The 20991-nt window shown below is 43.0% G+C and overlaps 1 long non-coding RNA gene across 1 annotated transcript; it reads left to right on the top strand.

The window, feature by feature from the left end:
* The first annotated feature begins 576 nt into the window (after nucleotides 1-576).
* On the top strand, nucleotides 577-20217 carry LOC309810830. The gene is made up of 3 exons (XR_014295059.1): nucleotides 577-811; nucleotides 901-970; nucleotides 20079-20217. It is a non-coding gene; the product is annotated as an uncharacterized lncRNA (long non-coding RNA).
* The last annotated feature ends 774 nt before the right edge of the window (nucleotides 20218-20991 follow it).

The following is a 20991-nucleotide window of genomic DNA, read 5'->3' as shown; positions in this document are numbered from 1 at the left end:
ACTAAATTCTGACCAACAGGATGTTCGTGCGAGTGTTGAGTGTAACTACAAGGGCACAACCTTAAAAGGAACCTGTTTAGAAATAGACTCAGACACAGAAAACAAACTTATGGCTACCACAGGGAAAAGGGAGGAGAGGGAGGGATAAATCAGGAGTTTAGGATTAACGCATACAAACTACTATATATAAAATAGGTAAACAACAATGACCTACTGTATAGCACAGGGAACTAGTCAATTTCTTGTAATAACCTATAATGGAAAAGAATCTGAATAAAAAATACATATACATATATGTATAACTGACTCACTTTGCTGTACACCTGAAATTAACACAACATTGTAAATCAACTCTACGTCAATTTAAAAAAAAGAAAAGGGCAGTTGTCTGCCCTCTGCGGTAGGCAGATTAATGGCCTCCAAAAGATGTCCATGTCCTCATCTCTGTAACCCGTAAGAATAGGTTACATTACATGGTAAAGAGAAATTAGGATTACAGGTGGAATTATGGTGCTAATCTACTAATCAGCTGACCTTGACGCAGGGCAATCAGCCTGGATTACCCAGGTGGGCCCAATGTAATTATAAAGGTTTATAAACGTGGAAGGAGGCGGCAGAGAGAGACGCCAGTCTGGGAAGGGTTTGGCCGATGCTGGTGGTTTTGAAGCTGGAAGAAGAGGGCCCCAGAAGCTGGAAAAAGCAAGGAAAAGGATTTTCCTCCGCTGGTTCCAAGAAGGGAGCACAGCCATGCAACACCTTGACTTCAGCCCAGGGAGACCTGTGTCAGACGTTGAACCCACAGAACTGTAAGGTAAAGTCATGTTGTTTTCAGCCCTGTGTTTGTGGTGATTAGTTACAGCAGCTATAGGAGACGAATACACCTTCCGTTTGTTTTTTCAGCCTTCAGCTGGGCCAGAATATGGTGAGTCCGATGTGACCATGTAGAAGAGGATAACACTGGTGAAACAAGGTAAGAGCTGTACGGGTCCCTGGAGTACTGTACCGGTGAGCGTTTGGGCAGGAGACAAGGGCATGAGCTGGACAGTTGAATAAGGAACTGTTGACAAAGATGTGGACAGGGAGAAGGAAAGCCATAAAGGACGGCACTCCATATCCAGCACCAGGCAGGGGGCTATTGCCACCATTGGACAGGGCTGAGGAGAGAGGGGGAAAACAACAGAAGTAAAGATGGGGTGCATAGAAGGGTATTCAACAGGACCTGTAGGGACGTCCCTGGCGGTGCAGTGGTTAGGACTTGGTGCTTTCACTACGGTGGTCCGGGTTCAATCCTTGGTCGGGGAACTAAGATACCGCAGACTGAATGGGCAGCCAAAAACAACAACAACAATGTGTGATCTCTGGTTGAGGGATGCAGCCAACTGTGACCACCCTGCAGGGAGTCTTGGCGCGTAAACACCCTGCGTCATGCTCCCCCTCCCCAAGTCTAATGTCTTGCTAGTGTTTCCCATTAGCTGAACCAAGGAACTGGCTTGATGTGTCCAAGTAGCTTTGCCTCAGAGGGCAGGGGGAGCGGGGGCACGTCGATCTCGAGAGGTCTAGGGACCTTGTGGATTAAAGCTGTCTGTGCCTGACTCCCCTGGATTACCTGCCAGCTTGAACTTGTATGAAGTAGTAAAGCAAACTCCTCCTATTTATGTCACTATGATTTTGGTCTCTGTCAAAGCAGCTGAACCAACGTTCTCATCAGTATCTTTGCGGTGCTAAGGGGACTCTAAACCCTCTCCACAGTGCTACAGCAGTCCCCTGTCTGCCCCGTATTAGGGGGACAGGGGACCAAGAGTCAGGTGATAAGTGCAAATCCTCGTTTGTCTGCTCCACGATCTCAGGTGGTTCACAGTCTCTCTGAATCTGAAGTCCTCATTTCCTTCAGCTGTAAAAATGCCAGTAAATAGACCTGGGCTCGCCAGCAGGATCACAGAGCCAATTTCAGTGAAAGGATTTGAGTAGAGTGAGGTTTTCCTGAAATCCTTTAAGACACAGTGACTCTCCCGCTGTATGTGGTGCATCTGTATTTCCCTTCCGCCGTCGCTCCTGTAGTGCTTTCCTCCTTGACATCCCACTTGTTGTCTCTCCTCCACACCTGCCCTTTCCTTAAGGGAAAGCTCCCTTTACCCTGCAGTCCCCTCTCTCTGGCCTGCTTCAAAGCCCTTTCTCTGAAGCTCTCTCTTCTGTTGCCAATTGGCTGATAAACCTTACGCCTCTAACCAGAGAGCAAGTTCCCTGAAGACACAGAGTATGTCTTCGGCCACATCAGTGTCTCTGTTAGAACTCGACACGATGCAGACACGCTCAATATTTGTTCACTTCCGGATTAGTTCCGTAAATGGACTCCAGAGTGTTGGAGGTCGGGCATGCTCTGGACCACTGCTGAATTAGACGGTCTTCTGCTGTAATATGAACCCAGCTCACCCTATGGGTCAACTCTCTCAACACGTATTCGAGAATCATTCAAATCTCTATTTCCATATTTGGAGGAAACAACGCCACATGGGGAGAATACATAACACAAAGGAAATCCTCCTCCGCATCTCTGTCCCTCTCGGTGACTAACCCGCTCAGGAGCAGCTATTGCAAATACTGTCCCCTCTCTCTCTCTCTCTGTCTCTCTCTCTCTGTGTGTCTCTCTCTGTCTCTCTCTCTGGAAACTCCACCCCCGCTAAAAACTCCCCCCAAGCCAAGCTCTTCACTCCTGTGTGGCCGCCTCTGAGATCTAGTGTCTTCGCTTTGCTCTTGCTCGCGCTTGCTTTTCCCCCCGACACGTATGTGTGTTAACAGGGCTGTTGACGTTTTCCAAGTCACACAGCATAAAGCACGGTGAGCCACTCCCCAGCCAAGGTCGTGGCCTCACCGACAGGTGACCGCGCACTTCCCAGGCAGAGCCCGCTGAGCCAGGGGGAAGCACAGCCTCTCCTCTTCACTCAGTCAGCCTTTGTCCACGTTTAAGTGACTAAGCATACGACGCCAAAGGACACGTTTGAAAACCTACTTTTATAAATATTACATATATAAAGGTTTATATATTTATGTATACACTTCAAGATATATGCAAAGTTTATGTAAATGCAACTAGAATCGGTAGGCTTCTCGGTAACCCTTAGTCATAAAACAAATCAGTTTAATCAAACCCTCCTGTGTAGGATCCCTCCCGCTGCCCTCACTACCCCTTGCCCCCAACCTCGCCCACCCCTCACAAACATGCCACACCCCTCCCCAAGCAAGCGTGACTAGAACTTTCTTTTTATTTTTTTGACTCACTTTATGCTTGAAACTAAAAGTTCTTTCCCAGCCCTGATTCCCGTGCTTCAGAAAAGGGAACAGTTTTGAAATGTGGACCGAAGTTCTCACTGCTTTTTCCCATTATAAGCTTTAAGGCTTTTAGTAACGAGCTGCCTGCTTACAGTTCCTCAGAAGTCCCCTGTTTCTTCTTTCATATTCCGTGCCCTCAGCCATCTGTTTCTTCTCTTGTGAGAGTGGAAGAAGGAGGATATTTTTTCCCCTCTCCAGCATAAAGCAGCCAGAGCAGACCTTCTCTTAACACCTCATCTGTCAGCATCTAGTTTTGTCTTTTCTGGGGAATAACTTGAACCTACATATAATCTTTTTTTTAGTTGAAGTATAGTTGATTTTACAATGTTTCAGGTATGCAGGCACGTGATTCAGTTATATGTATATATGTATTTTTTCAGATTCTTTTTCCTTATAGATTATTACAGCACATTGAATATAGTTCCCTGTGCTGTACAGTAGGTCCTTGTTGTTGACCTATTTTATATATAGTAGTGTGTATCTGTTAATCCCGAATTGCTAATTTGTCCCTCCCTGCCTTTGCCCTTTGGTAACCAGAAGTTTGTCTGCAATGTCTGCGAGTCTATTTCTGCTTTGTAAGTTCATTCGAACCTACATATAATCTTTAACTTTACTCATCAAATTCTGGGTGCCATGACAGAAGCCTTCTCCTGCTCTACCTACATGTCTCTGATTCAGCCTGCCACCTGAACGAACTTTGTTACACGAAGCAAGCTTACTACAACCTATATTAAACATTAATCAGAACATATAGTGTTCTTGAACAGAGACACAAAGTGTCTTCTTCACTGTCATGGAATTTGTGATTTTTTTTTTTTTAACACTCAAGTGTTTGATTTACAGCGATATCTGACATAGTTCCACATGCAACCATCGCTCTGCTGATGACAAGCACCAGAGGCTACGGTTAGATGGTTGGTTGCATTTTATCTTACATCACTAGGTAGTAATAGTTTAAGGATCCTGCGTTTCAGAGCTCTCTCTAGTCATCCCAACGTGGCACCAAGAATTAAATCTAATCTTTTTTTTTTTTTTTTTTTGCGGTATGCGGGCCTCTCACTATTGTGGCCTCTCCCGTTGCGGAGCACAGGCTCCGGACGCGCAGGCTCAGCGGCCATGGCTCACGGGCCCAGCCGCTCCGCGGCATGTGGGATCCTCCCAGACCAGGGCACGGCAGGCGGAGTCTCAACCACTGCGCCACCAGGGAAGCCCTAAAATCTAATCCGTATAGTATTGGTACTTTCCTGCAGTGAAGACTTTGAAATATTTAGCCCACAAAATGTTCTCAGTGTAAAAACCAAACAAAAGACCCAAATAATAAAATCCACCAGTGGAAGAGGTTACCCCTCAAGGGAAAAGATATAAAATGAGTATCAGAAGTACTAGATGCACCTGGGCAAACCCTTAGACACTAGATGCAGGCATCTCCGGAGCTCTCACACGTAATACGCTCCCTGACCCTGATCAGGAAAGAGGTTTAAGAAATCCCAAATGCAAGAGCTGTAAACAACTGCCTAGTGACATCTCCTCATTTTGTGTAGAGCATCGAGGTTAATTTAGCCAGGGTCACACAGCTAGTTGGCAGAAAGGCCAAGGCAGGTGTGATAGGAAATACATTCCTCTCTCTCGCCCTCTCTTTCAAGACCACTTGCTCTTTTAACCGGTCTTAGGCTCTACTTAATGGGCCATCAAATCCAGCAAAACCATTTTCTTAAAATTGACTAACCCATTTCTTTACATAAGTGGCTTGTCTTAGAAGTTAAATATTTTAATGTTAATATTTCACAGAAAGGCTTTCTTTCTGCTTGGAAAAAAAAGAAGGTTAAAATAGCTAACCAAATAGAAATGCTTTATCTTAATGTATGAACAGAAAAGTATACTCTTCTCAAACTAGTATGTCTTGTGAGAGAATATCCAACTTCATGAGTATATCATTGTAGTTACTAAACACATTCAACTGAATTCTGTTCAGTCCTCAAAACTCTCCATGTAGTTTTAAAAAAAAGGACTACAGTGTAACATAAGTACAAGATAGGCCAAATTTTAGGTATGAAGCTTTATTATATCTAAAATTTATTACAATATATATTTAACAAATTCATTTGACCATGTAGGAAAAGAAAATAAACCTAACTACTAAAAGAACTACTTGTTTGGGAGCATTAGTTCTATATGATATAAAAACTTCTAGGACTCTGTAATAACCAAACAGCCGTCCAGATTATGACTTCTGTGAAAGTGCATATCTAAATTAGTCCATGTGTTTTTTCTTAAAGTATAGTTGATATAGAATGTTGTGTTAATTAGTGCTGTACAGCAAAGTGATTCTGTTATACATATATATACATTCTTTTATTTTTTTCCATTATGGTTTACATAGGATATTGAATGTAGTTCCCTGTGCTATACAGTAGGACCTTGTTGTTTATCCATTTTGTATATAAAAGCTCATATCTGCTCTCCCCAACCTCTCAATCCATCCCTCCCCCAACCCCCTTTCTGTTGCCAACCACCAGTCTGTTCTCTATGTCCGTGTTTCTGTTTCATAGATAGGTTTGTTTGTGTCATATTTTAGATTCCACATGTAAGTGTTATCATATGGTATCAAATCTTTCTGATTTACTTAGTATGATCATGTCTATCCATGTTGCTGTAAATGGCATTATTTCTGTTTTATGGCTGAGTAGTATTCCATTGTGTATATGTACCATATCTTATTTATGTTTTCCTCTGTCAATGGACATTTAGGTTGTTTGCATGTCTTGGCTATTGTGAATAGTGTTGCTCTGAATATAGGGGTGCATGTATCTTTTCAAATTATGTTTTTTTCTGGATATATGCTCAGGGGTGGGATTGCTAGATCATATGGCAACTCTATTTTTAGTTTTCTGAGAAAGCTCTGTACTATTTTCTGTAATGATTGTACCAACTTACATTCCCACCAGCAGTGTTAGAAGGTTCCGCTTTCTCCACACCCTCTCCAGCATTTGTTATTTGTAGACTTTTTAATGGTGGCCGTTCTGACTGGCGTGAGGTGGTACCTCATTGTAATTTTTTTTTTTTTTTTTTTGTGGTACGCGGGCCTCTCACTGTTGTGGCCTCTCCCGTTGCGGAGCACAGGCTCCGGACGCGCAGGCTCAGCGGCCATGGCTCACGGGCCTAGCCGCTCCGCGGCATGTGGGATCTTCCTGGACTGGGGCATGAACCCCTGTCTCCTGTATCGGCAGGCAGACTCTCAACCACTGCGCCACCAGGGAAGCCCCCCTCATTGTAATTTTGATTTGCATTTCTCTAATGAGCGATGTTGAGCGTCTTTTTTTTTAAAATACGTTTATTGATTGATTGATGGCTGCGTTGGGTCTTCGTTGTTGTGTGCAGGCTTCCTCTAGTTGCGGCTAGCAGGGCTACTCTTTGTTGCAGTGAAGGCTTCTCATTGCAGTGGCTTCTCTTGTTGCGGAGCATAGGCTCTAGGCACATGGGCTTCAGTAGTTGTGGCACATGAGCTCAGTAGTTATGGCTTGTAGTCTCTAGAGTGCAGGCTCAGTAGTTGTGGCACATGGGCTTAGTTGCTCTCTGGTATGTGGGGTCTTCCCGGACCAGGGATCGAACCCGTGTCCCCTGCATTGGCAGGTGGATTCTTAACCATTGCGCCACCAGGGAAGTCCCTTGAGCATCTTTTCACGTGCCTACTGGCCCTGTGTATGTCTTTTTCTGAGAAAGGTCTATTTAGGTCTTGTGCCCATTTTTCAGTTGGGTTGTTTTGTTGTTAAGTTGTATGAGCTTGTTGTGTATTTTGGAAATTAAACCCTTGTCGGTCACATTGTTTCCATATATTTTCTCTCAATCTGTAGGCTGCCTTCTCATTTTGTTTATGGTTTCCTTTATTGTGCAAAAGCTTGTAAGTTTGATTAGGTCCCATTTGTTTATTTTTGTTTTTATTTCTATAGCCTTGGGAAACTGACCTAAGAAAACAGTGGTATGATTTATGTTAGAGAATGTTTTGCCTATGTTCTCTTCTAGGAGTTTTATGGTGTCATGTGTTAAGTCTTTAAGCCATCGTGGTTTCATTTGTTTTGTATGGTGAGAGGGTGTGTTCTAACTTCATTGATTTACATGCAGCTGTCCACTGTCCCAACACCACTTGCTGAAGAGACTGTCATTTTCCCATTGTATATTCTTGCCTCCTTTGTCGAAGGTTAATTGACTGTAGGGGTGTGGGTTTATTCATAGGCTCTCTTTTCTGTCCTGTTGATCCATATGTCTGTTTTTGTGCCAATACCACACTGTTTTGGTTACTGTGGCTTTGTAGTATTGTCTAAAGTCTAGGAGGGTTATGCCTCCTGCTTTGTTCTTCTTCAGGATTGCTTTGGCAATTCTGGTTCTTTTATGCTTCCATATAAATTTTAGGATTATTTGTTCTAGTTCTGTGAAAAAATGTCATGGGTGATTTGGTAGGGATTACATTAAATCTGTAGATTGCTTTGGGTAGTATGACCATTGAAACAATATTAATTCTTCCAATCCAAGAGCATGGGATAGCTTTCCATTTCTTTGAATCATCTTCAGTTTCCTTTATTAATGTTTTATAGTTCTCAGTGTATAAGTCTTTCAGCTCCTTTGTCAGGTTTATTCCTAAGTATTTTATTTTGGGAGGTGTGATTTTGAAAGATATTGTATTTTTAATATTCCCTTTCTGATATTTCATTGTTGGTGTAGAGAAATGCAAACGATTTCTGTATGTTAATCTTGTTTTCTACTACCTTGCTGAATTCAGTGATCAGTCTTAGTAGTTTTTGTGTGGAGTTTTTACGATTGCTATATATAGAATCATGTCATCTGCATATAATGACAGTTTTACCTCTTCACTTCCAATTTGGATAGATTTTATTTCTTTTTCTTCTCCGATTGCTGTGACTAGGACTTCCAATACTGTGTTGAATAGGAGAGGTGAGAGTGGGCATCCTTGTCTTGTTCCAGATTTTAGCAGGAGGGCTTTCAGCTTCTCCCTATTGAGTATTATATTGGCTGTGGGTTTGTGATAAATAGCTTTTATTATGTTGAGATATGTTCCCTCTATACCCACTTTGGTAAGAGTTGTTTTTTTTTTGTTTTCTGTACGCGGGCCTCTCACTGCCGTGGCCTCCCCCACCGCGGAGCACAGGCTCCAGATGCACAGGCCCAGCGGCCATGGATCATAGGTCCAGCCGCTCCATGGCACATGTGATCCTTCCGGACTGGGGCATGAACCCGCATCCCCTGCACCGGCAGGCGGACTCTCAACCACTGCGCCACCAGGGAAGCCCAAGAGTTTTTTTGTTAATCATGAATCAATGTTGAATTTTGTCAAATGCTTTTTCTGCATCTATTGAGATGATCATGTGGTTTTTGTATTTTATTTTGCTTATGTGATGTATCACATTGATTTTCCATATATTGAAGTATCCTTGTGAACTCGGGATGAATCCCACTTGGTCGTGGTGTAGGATCTTTTTTATGGGTCATTGGATTCGGTGTGCTAAAATTTTGCTGAATTTTTGCATCTTTATTCATCAGAAATATTTGCCTTTGTCTTTTTTGGTGGTGCCTTTCTCTGGTTTTGGAATCAGGATGATGGTGGCTTTCATAGAATGTCTTTGGGAGTGTTCCCTCTTTAATTTTTTGGAAAAGTTTGAGAAGAATCAGTATAAGTTCTTCTTTGTATGTTTGGTAGTATTCACCTGTGAAGCCATCTGGTCCTGGACTTTTTTGTAGGGAGTTTTTTTTTTTTTTTTCTTTTTGGTGGTACGCGGGCCTCTCACTGCTGTGGCCCCTCCCGTTGCGGAGCACAGGCTCCAGACGCACAGGCTCAGTGGCCATGGCTCATGGGCCCAGCCGCTCCGTGGCATGTGGGATCTTCCCGGACCGGGCCACAAACCCGCGTCCCCTGAATCGGCAGGTGGACTCCCAACCACCGCGCCACCAGGGAAGCCCCCTTGAGGGTATTTTTGTACTAACCTTTATTAAGACACCTTGAGGGTGTCTCCATTAAGGTTGATGGAGAAGCCATTCCCATCTCCCCTACACTCTACTCTTTCAATCACGAGGCTCTCCTGATGTCCTCTTTTACATGTTCATATCCTTTTACTATTCAATGTCTTTTTTTTTCTTGATTCTCAGTTAATTGAGCCTATTAAAGTTATCACCATACTGTGAACATTCTTAAAAGGAGTAGAAATGGAAGTTAAATGGAGCCCGAAAAATCTAGCAACCAAACTAGTGTGTGAGGATTCCAGGGTTTCATACCATGGGAAGATGCTCAAATCTTGGAGAAGTTGTATAAACATTCCATATCTAAAGATAAACACTTAGGATCTTATGACCTTCAGGTTTAGCTTTTTTTTTGCCTTAACTGCATTATGACTCATCTAGGAAAGGCAAGATATGAATGGGAAAAACCAAATATTCAGGATTAAGGGAACAATTGCTTTCATTTGGAAAGAGGAAGTATAACATTTCTTATGAATAAATGTAAAAAAGTCAATCTATTTAGATATGATTGATATGTTAAGTTACAATTTTTTATTTTTAAAATCCCAGTTCCCTGGCAGTCCAGTGGTTAAGACTCCACACTTGCACTGAAGGGGGCACAGGTTTTATCCTTGGTCAGGGAGCTAAGATCCCACATGCCACATGGCCAAAAAAAAATCCCAGTTCTGTTCCTCAACTCTCTAGACCACCATCATACATGCTAAACAGCAGATACAGAAAAATATGTATACTAAATTTTCTACTTAAAGTCAATTTTCTTTCACCCTACTATGGGAGGCACATTTAATATACAGACAATCTTAAAGATTTAAATTTTGACATAAGCACACTCTAAGAAAAATCTACTTTTAACTGTGAACGCAGCTTACCATATTTTGATTAGAACATAGGAGCAAAGGAAGTGGTTAAAAAGTTAATCATGGCTGTTGTAACACTTCATTCAAACCCAGATAGACCATGACACTTCCTACTGAACTCAAACTCAAGTTTTTATGGAGTACCTGCATATTTTAAGGGATATCTGCAAGATTGATTTGTTTTTCCTCAGTCTTGGCTGGCCAGAAGACTGACCCTTTTCTTAGAGATATGAACATTGTCCAATATCTCCATCTAGGTTTTAAAGTCTATTAACATGATCTTCACTTCTAAACAAGGAGAGTCAGTCTTTTATGCAACCACAGGAATGCAAATACTGGAAGCTATCTTAATTTTGATTTTTTAGAACAAGGGCTATACATGTTCATTATGGAGAAAAAAGAGGAGAACTATCATCTAATATTTGGGGCTGTACACACAGATAATTCCTGGGTGACACCTCTTTTTAATCTCAAGAAATATGATAACGTATACTTTTTTCATAATTGAAGCCTACTTTTTCCTTCAGTTGTATCATAGAAATAGGTCCAATCTTTTTAGGCGATGGAGTATCCCATTACAGGGGTCTAGCATGATTACTTAACTTATCCCCTAGTGAGGACCTTTTAGGTTATTTCCAGTTTTTCTCATTACAATAGTGTAAACATCTTTATATGCTTAATTTGACATTTTTCTAGAGTCAATTTGATGTATATATTAAATTTTATACGTTGTTCAGATTGCCCTCCAGAAAGGCACAATTTTACCTTCCCCATAATCACTTATACTAGTGCCCTCGTGAGTTTGATTACAGGTAAGACTTGGGGACATTGACTTAACCATATCATCACCCCCTCGCAGCTTCTCACATGATTGTGAAAGTGTAGTCACTTCTTGGTTATCCTTGTGTAGGTTTACATTCTCCACATAATAGTACAGAGCAAGTGCATGTTAATACTGTATATTGATTAATCCTTCATATATCTAAATCAGAAAGTGTTCACTCTTGTTTATTTCCCATGGTATAAAATGAAATGTACTGTATGCTCTTTTAAAGTACTAATATGTATTGAGTATGACTCATTTTGACTAAAGCACTACCTGGGAATGATTTCTCCCCCAAAAGCACAATGGACATAGTGCCAGTTGTTTACTGAACAAATGCATGAAACAGATACCTGATGAGGTTTGTGCTCAGTGCTGGGGAAATTAGGATGCTCTGAAGGCACTTGGAATTCAACCCACACAGAATCTATTCATGCACTAACCATTTATTTCCTTAATACTCATTATACACCTACAATGTGCTCTGTGCCATGCTGGTGTTGGGGGTACAGCAGCGAGTGGGAGAGAGGGTGTGCATGACCTCATGATTGGCACATCTGTCCTAGAACAATCTAGCAAGGCCTTCTCCAATAGGGGTATGTCCAAGTATTGTACCTGGGAAGTGGCATTGAGAAGCTTCCACAAGTGAGGTATCATCAGAGGTAGACTTTGAACATAAGTAAAAGCTGGCTTGGCAGAGAAGAGAGAGAGGCATTCCAGGCAGAAGGAACAGTCTGAGCCATAAAACAGGGTCTGGGTTTGGGGACTGGTGAGTATACGGAGACTTAGTGGGAGACTGATATCCTGAGAATGCAGAGATGAGAGAGATTGTATTGGAGCCAGATTGGAAAGAGCCTGTATAGTGTGCTAAGGCACCTGAACTTGTAAAAAATATTTTTTGAAGTATTTTTGATTTACAGTGTGTTAATTTCTGCTATACAGCAAAGTGATTCAGTTATATATATTCTTTTTCATATTATTTTCCATTATGGTTTATTATAAGATATTGAATATAATATACAGTAGGACCTTGTTGTTTATCCATCCTATATATACTAATTTGCATCTGCTAATCCCAAACTCCCAGTTAAGGAAACTGAACTTTGTACTCCTTTTACAGATAAGGAAACTGAGGCACACAGGAATGTGACTCACATGGTCCCAACTTAAGAGCCTTGTAATGTTATTCAGTAAACTCATTAGTGACTAGAAACAGTGAATTTTAATTCTGTAGGTCTTTGAATTTATATTTCAAGTGAAGAACCCTGATTTCGTCCACATTTGTAGCACACTTCATTCCAAATATAACATTTTATATATATATATATGCTGTTTTTTTGTTTTTAATTATACCAGTTGTACACAAATAGTCTCCTTACTTAAAAAAAAAGTTAAAACCTTACAGATAAGGCATAGGTTCCCTTTAACTCCCATCCCAAATACAATCCCTGTATTTTCCTTCAAGTTACCCACTATTATCTGTTTGTTCTGCCTCCATCTAGAACTTTATCACTGTCTACTCATGTGTCTATGTTTACAAAAATAGAGAACTGTAATGTTCTTCCTTCATCTTAGACTTTACCCCTTGCTGATCTTTACCAATAGCATGTACAACTAAGACAATCCTGGCCTCCTCAAAATGTAGAATATACACCATTCGTACATAGCAGAGCTTGGCACATCGTAAATGCTCAAGACATCTTAAAGAATAAGAGATAGGTCACTGCTAAGGCTTAAGGTACTAATTAGGCAGATGTGGGAGTTGCCAGAGTCAACGGTCAACAAAGTAGTGGGGATTATCACCACCTGGATTAAAACAGAGTCGATGACTCGATCGATCGGCAGCTCCATATTCCATGACTTCCAAATAGAATCCCTGAGAAAGTATGCAGTCCTCGAGGTTGATGGCAGCAGTTTACTAGCCATTTTGAAAAGGGCAGACACATGCTGCAACTTCTTTGTCTGGCAAACAGCCCAATATGTGAGACGGCATTTAACCCTGGGGTGAGACCTAGTGCTGACTTGCCTCTGATGTGATACAAAACACAGCCACTGTGCTCTGGGTGGGCTGGCCTTCCTAAATCTGATTAGCAGCCTTGACGGCAGCGGTACAGCAACCATGATGAAATAAATGCTCTCTTTCCAGAAGAGCAGGCTTATTCCTTTAGAGGAACTGCAGTCGTGGCGTTAATGCATCTAGAAAGCCAAGGGCGTAGTGGTTGGGGGAGATGAGGCAACACTGCGTCTCTTTGAGAATGGAGATGGCTTTTACTAGCATTTCCATCACTTCTGAGATGTGCTCAGAGCAAAGATCCCATTTTCCCGAGGTAAAATTACTGGATTGAGAACTAGAAACTGTTCCTAGTACAAGCCATGAATATTAGTGGAACATTTAACTTGCTAATTAAATCTAGTTTCCTGGATCACTCTATGTAATAATTAACAACCCAGAACTATGAGAAAGGTTTGCAGCCAGCGAGTAGATTAGACTATCGCTTCAAGCCTCTGGTACAAAGATATTGCCTGAACCTTGCTAGGTTCAAAATATAGACTAAACAAGAAGCGCTTTTTCATTCAATAAGCATTTCCTAAGGACCCACTAAGTTCCAAGTATGGGAACTCACAGGGAGATGCAGCAAGGACTTCAGAAGCTCAGTAGGAGCTGTACTTGACCTTTCAAATGGAGAAAGACAGACTCTGGATTTTTTTTTAAAGAGTAAAGGTGGATTTAAAAAAATTAAAATATTGGAATACAGAAAGTCCTTTTTTTCCTCCTGGCTAGTGCTGAATTTCAGCATCCTTAAAAAGCTGAGGACGTAACACTACCAGCTAAGATAAAATTTTCAAGATAATCTTGAAAATACAATTTTAGGTGGATTGCTATAAGAGATGAGCTTTCTTTTAATTAAGGAAAGTTTTTCTAAAACTTAGTAACCATCAACCACTGAGTGTTAGTTGCCTACTCAATTTGCCATTGGTGACTTTCAATAAACATTAAAAAAAAAAAGCAGTCTTAATGCACTTCATTAAAAAAATTTTTTTTAATTTATTTATTTTTGGCTGCATTGGGTCTTCATTGCTGCATGTGGGCTTTTCTCTAGTTGCAGCCAGCGGGGACTACTCTTCGTTGTGGTGCGCGGGCTTGTCATTGTGGTGGCTTCTCTTGTTGTGGTGCATAGGCTCTACCGTGCGGGGTTCAGTAGTTGTGGCACGTGGGCTCTAGAGCTCAGGCTCAGTAGTTGCGGCGCACAGGCTTAGTTCCTCCACAGCATGTGGGATCTTCCCGGGCCAGGGCTCGAACCCGTGTCCCCTGCATTGGCAGGCGGATTCTTAACCACTGTGCCACCAGGGAAGTCCTACACTTTAAGTTTTAGATGCCAATGTGTTTTTGTCTAAGTATCTTATATAAAATATCTTAAGTATTTCTATAGTAAATAGTTGTAGTCACTTCTTAAACTTCCAATTATACAAATAAAAATGTTTGAATGTAACTATTATAGGTGACAAAAGCTAACCAGAGAAACAAAAGCCTTTATTTTCGAAGGCCTTAAGTCTTACCTGTGAATTGGCAAGTATTTGTATTTTTTTAAATTCTTACTTCCCTTCTTTAGTTAGGGCACTCATGAATGAAGGTAAAGATAGGATACGCCAGAAAAATGAAACTTGGGCTCATGACTAGTATTCAAGTCTTAAGGGGTTTAATTGACTAAATTTCAGTTAATTCTGCTATAAATCTAATTTTTTTTTAATTGTCAGAGCTTTCCTGAGGTTCCCTAGCCCAACCTCAGACATTAATCTCTCCTACTCATTTTTTTGTGTGTGTGGTATGCGGGCCTCTTACTGCTGTGGCCTCTCCCGTTGCAGAGCACAGGCTCCGGATGCACAGGCTCAGTGGCCATGGCTCACCAGCCCAGCCGCTCCGTGGCATGTGGGATCTCCCCGGACAGGGGCACGAACCTGTGTCCCCTGCATCGGCAGGCGGACTCTCAACCACTGCGCCACCAGGGAAGCCCTCTCCTACTCATTTTTAAATGAGGTTAGCAACCAGAAGTTAAAAATCCACAAACAATGAACTGAGAGGGCTTGCTCCATTTAGGGTGTTTCTATGGCATTCATGTTAAATATAGGTTAGAAATTAAAAAAAAAAATCCTTGGAATTCATGGGCATAGATAGGGAGGAACTTTGTTTCTACCCATCTCCTGTTGGATCTAAACTATCATCTTGCTACTTACTGGGAGGTGAAATGCAATGTGTGTGCAACCTTGCAGAAAACCTGTAAAGAGCGTGGATGAGGCCTGCCTACACCTATTTTAGTGACTATCTTAAAACACTCAAGTATTAACTTGGGTACTCTCTCACTTGTGACATTGCTTTTGAGATATCCAAGAATAGACAGGTGACTATTTTTAAGACCATGTTGATAAAAACCTGCCAGAACCAGTCAGGATAAATTAGGTTATGTTGCAGTTAAAACAGAAGACAAAAACCTCCCAATCTCAGGCTAAAAATAGAAAAGGTTTATAACTCTCTTATACTACCTATACAGAAAAATTTATTGGCTAAGGTAATATCTTCTGGCTTCAGGCATAGCTGGATCAAGATAATCCAAGGTGATCCTTAAGGATTTGTCCTATTGCATCCCTTAGTTCTGCTTTCCTCTGTGTTGGCCCCAATCTCAAGCAGCCTCTACTAGTTCCAGGCAGACATCCATATAACTCCAAGTCTAGAGAGAAAGGTATTCTTCTCTCCCATGAAAATTCCAGTAACTCCCACAAAAATCCCACAGGTCAGGCTTCCCTGGTCGCACAGTAGTTAAGAATCTGCCTGCCAATTCAAGGGACACGGGTTCGAGCCCTGGCCTGGGAAGATCCCACATGCTGTGGAGCAACTAAGCCCGTGTGCCACAACTACTGAGCCTGAGCTTTAGAGCCCGCAAGCCGCAACTACTGAGCCCACGTGCCACAACTAGTGAAGCCTGCAGACCTAGAGCCCGTGCTCCGCAACAAGTGAAGCCACAACAGTGAGAAGCCCGTGCACCGTGATGAAGAGTAGCCCCAGCTCACCACAACTAGAGAAAGCCTGCGCGCAGCAACAAAGACCCAACACAGCCAAAATAAATAATAATAATTTATTTTTAAAAAATCCCACAAGTCACCCTAACTGGAAATCTTAAGTTGCATACCCATCCCTGAACCCATTACTGGGAAGAGGGAAACGGAAATGCACTGATTAGCCTGGAGCCCATGGAGGGATGAGCCTCTTCCAGTGATGTGGGTTGAAAATGTGGAATGACTAGTCACCTCAAATCTAGGAGCTGTTTCCTGATAAAAGGATGTTAATGCAAGCCCAAGCAGCAGTTTCTATTGTGTGGGTCCCAGACTGAAACTGCCTGACTCAGCCCCTGATGTTTTCCATATTATATTACTGGTGACAGTAATAATCCTGTATACTCTCTAAATGGCTATAAGTAAGGGTTATTCAATTTTAGCTATTCATCCAACAAGTAGATATTGAGTGTACAGTATACCAGGAACTCTGCCAACTTATGGGAATACAAATTCCACTAAAATACAGTCCTCGCCCTCAAAGAGCTCCCGGGGATTTGGGTGGGGGGAGGACACTCAAAACTACAAATGACTATCCTGCATATTATAAGTATGTAGAAGGTACTGTTACTTTTGTCCTGAAATTTACTAGTCATCGAACCTACTTTTCTAGATGAATTCTGAAGCTTGCAAAGTACACTTAAGTCTAATTTTCAAAACAGCAAAAACCTAGTAATTTTCATGAGAACAGTGTTAAGTAAATAGCCGGGTTTTAGGACCTAATGATCAAAGTCTAGAATGTGATGTCCTTGTTTCACTGTCAACCCAAGAATTTAAAATGAGACACATAGGTGGCATTCTAAGATGATAAAGGTGATCTTTTTTAAAAATTTTATTTATTTTTCGCTGCGTTGGGTCTTTGTTGCTGCATGTGGGCTTTCTCTAGTTGTAGAGAGTGGGGGCTACTCTTCATTGTGGTGCGCGGGCTTCTCATTGCAGTGGCTTCTCTTTGTTGTGGAGCGCGGGCTCTAGGCGCATGGGCTTAGTTGCTCTGTGGCATCTTCCCAGACCAGGGGTCAAACCCGTGTCCCCTGCATTGGCAGGCAGATTCTTAACCACTGCACCACTAGGGAAGTCCTGAGAAAGGTAATCTTGAAAGCACGTCTTGGATTTTTTTTGAACAAAAACAATGCCTCAGGGCCACAACTGTCACACATTCTTTTGAGATGGAACAGCCAACAGCTGGCAATCCCATCTGCCATTCAGAACTGCTGTAGAACTCTCCAGTGAGACTGCCTTCCGCTGAAGCACGTAGTGCCAAGAAAGTAAGTTCAGGGACGAGAGGCCCCTGTCAGCAGGAGTAAAGCATTGTTAGGGTTCACTAGCAAAAGGGATTCATTCCTCCTAAACTGTAACATCTTCAGAAATCAGAGGCAGTTGAATGAAATATAACAGAGAGAAAGAATTTGTTCAGCAGTGAAATTGGGAAGCATTCCTAAAGTGAACTCAAGTCTGGTGGCCAAGTACCATGGCCAAGTCTTTTGTCTTGGACTGGAAATTTGTTAGGCAAAAGTAGGTATTTAAGATTTAAGAAGGTTTTTAAAACATCGAGACAAGTCTTGATTTACGTTGATTCCAGAAGCATTTATTGAGCACCTAAGATGTGCCCCATGTCCCATGAGACAATGTTTATGCACAAAGGAATGTTACACGATGATGGTATTTGTCTCACTGTCTATTGGGGGAGATAAGGGCATAAACAAATAGTTACAAGATTATGTCATGTATGCTGTAACAGGCTTTTACAAGGTGTCGGTAGACAGAGCTGGGAGTGGAGAAGAGGGAGGAGAGGAAGTCATGTTTAAGTAGAAGCCTTGAAGATGTGCGGTAGCTCCCTAAGTTGATAAGGTCAAGGAGGGTCCATGTAGCGGAGAAATGAAGGTATAATATAAGGAGTATGTCTAGGGAACTTCAGGAGGTTAACGTAGGCAGGGGGAAACCGTTGAACGCTTTTGAACGAAGTAGTGATGTGATCAAAGTTGTGCCTCTGAAAAATCCTTCCGGCAGTGTTACAGAGGGTTAGGCTGGACAAGGGAAGAGTTTGGCAGTAGGAACACGAGCCAGGAGGCTCCTGCTGGCTTTCAGACCAGATGTGAGCAGAGACTGAACTAAGGCAGCGTGATGAGGTTGGAGTGATGGGGACATGATGGCTAGTTGCCACTAGAGTAGAAATGATGGGACCTGATGAAGGGAGGAGGTGAAGGAGACAGAACTGTCCAGTGTGATTCCCAGGCTGAGCTGGCTTCAAGGATATATGATCCATGCAGCCTCACAGGGCCTCCCACTCAGAAGAGTCCCTACTGGCACCATCTTGAAATCACTGATAATTTTTGAATGAGGGGCCCCACGTGCTCGTTTTCCTTTTGTACTGGGTCCTGTGAATCGTATGGTCTGTCCTGTTCCCAGGTTTCTGCATTCAGCTACGGGGGGGGCGGGGGGGGATCACGGTACTAGTAACTGCAACTGGAAGCAGAAGAGATGGGTGGAGGGATGAGTTCAGTTTTGCAGCCCATGTGCCTATGGGTCATCAAAGTAGTGATGGTCAATAGGCTGTTAGAAATTAGATGTAAATCCTAAGCAAGGTACATGCTAGAGTCATCCATGTGGGGCGTGCCAAGGTGGTAGAGCCCCAGGATGTGGATGAAAGGGTGTAGAGGAGAAAGAAGCTGGAAATGGAACCTTCAGGAACATTAATGTGTAAGGGATCAGAGAGGGAGAGAGAAAAGGGGGTTGGGGGGAGGAGTCAGAGTCCTGTGGGAAATTTTCAGAGGGAATTGTGTCCTGGAAGCCAAGGAAATGTCTTAAGGGAGGAATCGTGAGGAACACATGCCACAAAATGATTAAATAGGGACACTGTCCATTGCATTTGGCAGTTAGAGGGTTGGTGGTCATCACGGAGACCAGTGGTGGAGACGGAAGCCACATTCCAATGGGATGGAGGAGAAACCAGGAGGAAACAAAAGTGAGTGCAGACTATCCTTTTAAGAACCTGAGCTGTGAAGTCAAAGGGAGGAAAGTAGTAGAGGGGTGTGGAGAATAAAGCTTTTTTATTTTATTTTATTTTTCCCTCTTGAGATGGGGGAATAGAGCAGGTTTGTGTGTGTGAGAGCATTGCTCTCAGGAGGTGAGATGAGGGCACACTTTCCAGGCCAGAAGTACAAAAGATAAAGGTGGGAACAGAGACGGACACATTCATAGATGGAGTGGTCAGCATATATGCATGCAGAAACAAACAAAACCCAACAAATCTAATTTTTTCAGTAATGGTAAGTTTACCACTGTAGGTGAAGTGTTAAGGCACACAGAGGGGCTTTAAGAGAGTGTTGAGGGTGCTTGCCCTCTGGGAGAGGACACTGACCGGCGACAGACAGAACTGCCAAGTAGCAGGGAGAGGTCAGCTGCTGTGAGAGCAGAGGCCAGTTTCCCCAAAAGAGGCAGAACCGAACGCTGCCTGCAACTTGTATGGATGAAAAACTGTAATAAGCAACTTTGGCCCGGGTATCAAAAGTTCCACAAAGGGAGAAGACATTCGCTTGGGAATCTCTTTTTTTAAGTTCTGAAGACCTTCCATTCACAATATTAAGACCGTCGCAAAGGCACCCGCTTTCTCGGTGTTCAGGGCTGCCCAGATAGCACCAAGGATCCTGAACATCAGGGAGAGGCAAAAATCTCCAAAGGCTGCAGCAGGGCGAGTCTTGATTTGGTGAATAATTAATGTATCACAGAGACCTAAGGCCTCCCTCCGTGGAAAGGATGTAGATAAACTCACAAAGCAGCTTACTCTATGGTCTAATGATTAAACTTCCCTGGGCCCTATTTCATTGCAACTAAGTTAAAAGCTGACCAACTGGCCACTTAAACGCTTCTCCCTGGGGGTGATTAATTAGGAAACCAAATCTCCTGACTGGACTAAACTAACTCTACTCTCCTCATTCCAGGGAACACTTTTGCCCAGCGGACTAAAGAAAGCTCAAGCTCTGACTCCAGCCATTGCTAAGGCAGCAGAATTGGGTTAATTCACAGAAGGCGTGGCAGAATCACACCACCAGCCTCTCTTCCCTCTCCAACCCCTAGAAGGGTGAGTGTGTATTTACCCCTTATTTAAACCAGACAGGTCACACGCAATGCTGCTGGAGACCCGACGTTAGAGGCTTGCTCGCACACCTCACCATTTGTACACCACGGAATTCCTCTCTAGAATTTGCGAGGTTGTGCTTTGTGGAGGTTGTGGACAAGTGCGTCTCAGGAGAGACCTCCAGCTTCGTGGCTGAGTCGACCCTTTCACGGTAAGATGGGAAAAAAGCGTCATTACCAAGAGCGGCGTTCGAGAAGTCACCTGAATTCCAGCCATACGTCTGGATTTAGGTAAGAAGTAGATTAAAAAAAAAAAAAAGAATTAGATGGGTAATTCAATGCTGTGGCCACCTGGGTAGCAGGGACTCCAGGCAGGTCCCGAGCTGGTGCGCAAAGGCAGCCGACCGAAGAGCACTTTCCTTCCTTCGAATGAAGACATCAGAGGTGGCGCCCAGCCCGGGCTCAGCAATACAGGGGCCTTCCCTGCTTTCTGAGGAGCAAACCTGCCAGGTCGACCCTCTTTCTAAAGGGTTTAACCGGCCCTCCTGGAGCGCTGGGTGCCAGAGTTTATAGCCTTGGGCACCTCTTCGTGACTCACTGCTTACAAATGTAAATGCAGGAGCTCGCCTTGGGTCCCGACCCGCCTCCTAGCCTGCGATCCGAGCACCTCCCGCCCCAGCCCTGCGCACCTCGGGACGCGCACCCGGCGGTCGCCCCGCAGCTTTGCGCAGGGAATGTTAAGAGCCACAGCCCCGCCGCGTCCACAGATGCGGCCTT

The sequence above is a fragment of the Mesoplodon mirus genome, assembly GCF_964341445.2.
Source record: "Mesoplodon mirus genome assembly, chromosome: 9".
In the NCBI taxonomy this organism is placed as follows: Eukaryota; Metazoa; Chordata; class Mammalia; order Artiodactyla; family Ziphiidae; genus Mesoplodon; species Mesoplodon mirus.
This window is presented reverse-complemented; position numbering and strand designations above follow the sequence as displayed.